This window comes from Bos indicus, chromosome 19 (genome assembly GCF_029378745.1).
Source record: "Bos indicus isolate NIAB-ARS_2022 breed Sahiwal x Tharparkar chromosome 19, NIAB-ARS_B.indTharparkar_mat_pri_1.0, whole genome shotgun sequence".
NCBI lineage: Eukaryota > Metazoa > Chordata > Mammalia > Artiodactyla > Bovidae > Bos > Bos indicus.
The window spans coordinates 15590905-15595982 of NC_091778.1; the positions used below are offsets into that span (position 1 = coordinate 15590905).

General features: G+C 47.6%; 1 long non-coding RNA gene across 1 annotated transcript; it reads right to left on the reverse strand.

Moving 5' to 3' along the window:
- Positions 1 to 811: 811 nt before the first annotated feature.
- On the reverse strand, positions 812 to 2739 carry LOC109573421 (uncharacterized). The gene is made up of 3 exons (XR_011562241.1): positions 2595 to 2739; positions 1889 to 2037; positions 812 to 1056 (listed from the first exon to the last, which is right to left on the reverse strand). It is a non-coding gene; the product is annotated as an uncharacterized lncRNA (long non-coding RNA).
- Between the last annotated feature and the right edge of the window lie 2339 nt (positions 2740 to 5078).

Below are 5078 nucleotides of genomic sequence, written 5' to 3' on the forward strand. Positions count from 1 at the left end.
TGCTATATGAGAAGCAAGAGCAGTGTTGGTGACAAGGACATACAGATATGGAAGAGCAGGCAAAGTAGGGGGATTCAGTAGGAAGAAGTGAACAGAGAGCTGGAAGAGAGAAAGCTCACAAGCAGACCGTCCAGACTATCATTTTTGCCAGAATCTTTGGGAGACCAAGTTTTATCCTCTTCCTCAGGGAAAATCTGAATCCAAAGCTCCATCCACAAAGCCTTTCTCATAACTGTATCCTGACTCCAAATCACTCCAAGACAAGAGCTGGCATTTCCCAACGCATGCCAGCCCAAGTTCCACATGCCAAGGATCAGGTTCCCTCTCCTAGAATTAGGCATCAAGTCCCGATAGATGTTGGCGCCTTGCCTTAGAATAGGGTATCCCCACACTGTCCCTTCCAAGTCTTGTCTTAATGAAGTCTGCTGTAACAGGCCTGCTATGTGCTCCATAGTCATAGTTATTTATTTTTTATGCTCGACCAAAATCATTCACAGAGCACTTGAAAAAACATTCTCAGACCTTCTACCTTGTCTAGGTACATAGAGATAAAAGTGAAAGTGTTTGCTGCTCAGTCGTGACTAACTCACTGCAACCCTGTGGACTGTGGCTCACCAGGCTCCTCTGGAGGAATGAAACTAAGTGGGAGGGGACTGAAATTAGGTGGGGGGTGGCGGGAGGGGGACTTGCCTCTGGTCTATTTGTATCCTGAGTGTCCTGTATTCATGGGCGCATGTATACACATGTGGTCCTGTTAAGCCACAGAGGGGCCACCAGAATGCCTACATGGAAAGAAGGACACAGCCCAAACTATGCCACAAATTTAGTTTATTTTCCACACAGGCTCTTTAGAAAGCAGACATCCCACCATTTTAGATCTTCATCTTCCAGGGCTACAATTCCAGGCATAGAAAAGAGTCTGGAATGGATGTGAAAATCTTGTAGTTATGACAAGCATCAAATTCATTGATTCGTGAGAAATCTTCTGGGGCTGGTCTCCAGGCATGCTCAATAAACCTTCTGTCCAACTTTCCCATGGCCACCAGAGCCACCTTTCTAAAATACAAATTTGATCATGACATTAATTGTGCTTAGAAGCATCCAGCAATTTACCAAACTCTTCAGCAGGAAGCTCATTCCTCTCTGGGCTCTGGTATGGATTTCCCTCCACCACCCTCTGAGATATTACAATCCCTTCCTACCACCATCGCTTTCTCTTCTCTTACTGGGGCAGGTCGACACTCCTCCCACTCTCTCAGCTGCCCTGCCTTCCTCCTGCTGACTTCATGCATCCTTTATGCTCTCCCTTGATGTTCTCTACTCTCTGACAACTTTCCCAATCTCTCTCCTCCCAGGCAAAGTCAATAACTCCTCTCTTTGATCCCACAGATCTCAGGCGAACTCTCTTTGGGGCACTCCTCACACTAGGTTGCAATTATTTATCGAGATCTGTCTCCTGACCCATGTTGTTCTTGTCTTTTTACTTCAATTCCAGTACAATGTGTACCCAACACAGGAGATACTTGGGGTTCCCTTTCCCTTTCTTCCTCCTCCCAGGATGACCTATTTTCCAGGAAGCATTAAGCCCCTTTGGTGAGGGAGGAGAAGGAAAGTGAGAAACTCCTGGTAAAGAGTGACCTGTGCTTCTAGGGTCACAGCTACTTTTCTCAACTGAACCCATCAGGGCTGTCTTGGGATAGGGCTCCTCTTCTAAGAGAAGACCTCAGATAGTGCAACCAGCTGTCCTTTTGCCATATTTCTAGCCCCTTTCTCCCAGAATCTTCCAGACTCTCACATGCAGCGGACATGTGAGCAGCCCTCTTCACCAGCAAAGTGCCCTGGGGAGTCATGTGCATCCTTGGCCAGTGCATGGTTGATTTGTACTCACTCGGAAGACAGGAGTTGTGCAGGAATGACCACACCCATGGCTGCAGCATTTCATTCCCCTGGGACAGGAATCATCACCGGAGCACATTTCAACACAAGCTCCCAAAATACCTCTGGGCACCTCTGGGCAGAATCCAGGTCTCTGTCGTCCTGAAACACAGGATGGTTTTGTGCAGTCTGGAATAGTCACCAAGACAGGCTTGAGAAAGGCTGCTGGAGCCCTGAAGCCCTCATCGCTGGCAAGACTCCTCCCTCAGCCTTGACTTCTCCACTCTCAGTCTTCAGCCCACAGTCTGGCCTTAGCAGAAAGTTCTCCCTGCTCCAAAGTCTGCACGGTCTCAGAGGACAAGAAACCTTCCCAGTCATAAGCCTCTTTTTCCCGATTATAAGAAGATCTTAGAGAAGTCTCTGCTCACAGAGGTCTCCAGCTCCCCGTTCATGTGTGTGAGTCCACATGTGCTTGTCCCATAGCTCCCTGTGGAGTCCCACATCTGGGCAAAGTCCTAATAGAGAGAACACTACACTTGACTTCCAATCAGACCCAACCCAATCTGATAAGGACAATGGGAAACGCAGGGTGAACTCTCATTTAGATCAAGGGAAATGCATGAGGGGATGTGGTTGCTTCCAGGCCAAACCATTCCCACATTTAGCACTGGGCTCTGAGCCTTCTCTGCGGTCAGCTGGGGTCCCCTCAGCACCCTCACCTTTGACAGGAGACTTCTGAGCCCAGGTCACCTCCAGCCCCATGATGATGAAAGCCAGCAGAACAAAGATAGTGCCTGTCTTCATGTTGGCTTCTGGTGTGGTGAAGGGGCAGAGCCCAGCTATAATTTATACTCTCACTGTCACCAGAAAGGAGGGTGGGGTGGGAAGCAGTAGAGCAGGAAGAGTATTAAAATGTAAGCTCTCAAGGGAGTGTCCTTGTTCTAATTTCCTTGTTCTATTTCACAACTGGTTTCTCAGGCTAGGTAATGGGTTCTAGGAGAGGCGAATATTAAACTGGAAAGCTCGGGAACATGTTTAAGCTCTTCATTCATTGCTCCATTACTTCTTAGCCCTGATTTCCCCCGTGCCTCTAGGAACCATAGCCAAATAAAAGAATTTTCTCCTTGTACATTATATTATCAGAGTAAGAGCTTAAGCTAGGTGTTGTTTGTAAGGGCCCATCTGGGGTCTCCTGCTGCTCCAGTTACACAAGGATGGTGAACGTGTGCTTTGGAGCTGCCCCCATGGCTGAGGGTGGAACCACAGTGAGCGTGAAAAAGTCACTCATCTAAGGGGATGGATGTTCAAGACCACGAGCTGGGCAGGGGCCTTGAGAGTGGAGAGGCATGGTCGATCTTGGTGTCTGGTGGTCTCTGAGGCTACCCTGCTTCATACCAAGAAGTTTCTGGAGAGAAGGTTGTGTGGGTGCCCTACATGAGCAGAACTACAGGAGAAAGACACAAAAGGGTCCTCAGGGGCTTGTGTAAGGAGCCTAGCCCACTTTCCCATCTCAATTACGAAATCTCTGAGAAAGGTGCGTGCAGATACACCCCCAGTGACAGTGGGAGTGAAGAGAAAGTCTGCTTTGTCCTTGGTGGTCAGAGGTCAGACAAGCACCTTAAGACCTCCTGTGGGTGAGGCCTGGGCAGAGAAAGGCGAAGTCAGCCAAGAGGGGGCTCAGCCTGTCCATGTCAGGCGGTGAGCTCACATTAGCATCTCAGAATCTCTGCAGACTCAAAGGGCAAAAGCATTTTTGAATGCTAAGAATGACTCCTTAGTCTGAAGGAGGGACCAGGGTCCCTAGAGAGAGAGCTCAGTCCAGGGTGGAGATCAATGGTGCCACGCAGCACAGACCAAAGCAAAGGGCAAGCCCAGATCCAAACCCATGATGGCTGGCTGGACCCCAGGCTGCTACGTATTGTGGCCTCAATCGTGGGGCCAGGGCTGGACAGCTCCAAAGAGCTTGCAGGAGCATTCTCTGGAGCAGCACTGTTGGCAAGGAGAGGGCTTGCCGAGAATATCTCCCCAAAAGTGACTGAGATACGATGACTATCCCTGAGTTAACATCATCTGTCAAAGTTCATTTTCACACAACACACGATTGTGGTAAATAATTCCAACAATACAGATATATCCCGAGTAACCTTCCAGGAAGCAATCAATATTACCAGTTTGCTTTGTATTTTTCAAAGCTCTTTTCCTATGTTTTTGCATATATTTATGTGTGTATATAAACACATAATATTTTTGTAGAAATGAAGTTATATGCATTATTTTGCTTTATTCAGTTAATGTGATGTCTTGGAGAGCTTTCCAGGTTAGTATCTTCTCTTTTAAAAAAAAATAATAGCTACTATCTAAAATTCCATTTTATGAATGGTTTATAATTTATTTGGCCAGACTTTAATTGTTAAGACATTTAGCAGGTTTGGGGTTTTTCCTATGGTCATGTATGGATGTGAGAGTTGGACTGTGAAGAAAGCTGAGTGCTGAAGAATTGATGCTTTTGAACTGTGGTGTTGGAGAAGACTCTTGAGAGTCCCTTGGACTGCAAGGAGATCCAACCAGTCCATTCTGAAGGAGATCAGCTCTGGGATTTCTTTGGAAGGAATGATGCTAAAGCTGAAACTCCAGTACTTTGGCCACCTCATGCGAAGAGTTGACTCATTGGAAAAGACTCATGCTGGGAGGGATTGGGGGCAGGAGGAGAAGGGGACAACAGAGGATGAGATGGCTGGATGGCATCACTGACTCGATGGATGTGAGTCTGAGTGAACTCCAGGAGTTGGTGATGGACAGGGAGGCCTGGCGTGCTGCAATTCATGGGGTCACAAAGAGTTGGACAGGACTGGGCGACTGATCTGATCTGATCTGATCTGAGCCTATCCCTTCTCCAGCGGATCTTCCCTATCCCGGAATTGAACTGGGGTCTCCTGCATTGCAGGCGGATTCTTTACCAACTGAGCTATCAGGGAAGGCTTAAGTACAGGTGATTTATAATGTTGCATGAATTTGCTGAATCACGGCAAAGTGATTCAGTTATACATTGCTGTTGTTTTAGTCTCTAGGTGCTGTCCAACTCTTTGTGACCCCATGGATTGTAGCCTACTGCTTCTCTGTCCTTGGGATTTCCCAAGAAAGACTACAGGAGTGGGTTGCCATTTCTTTATCCAGGTATCTTCCTGACCCAGGGATTGAACCTG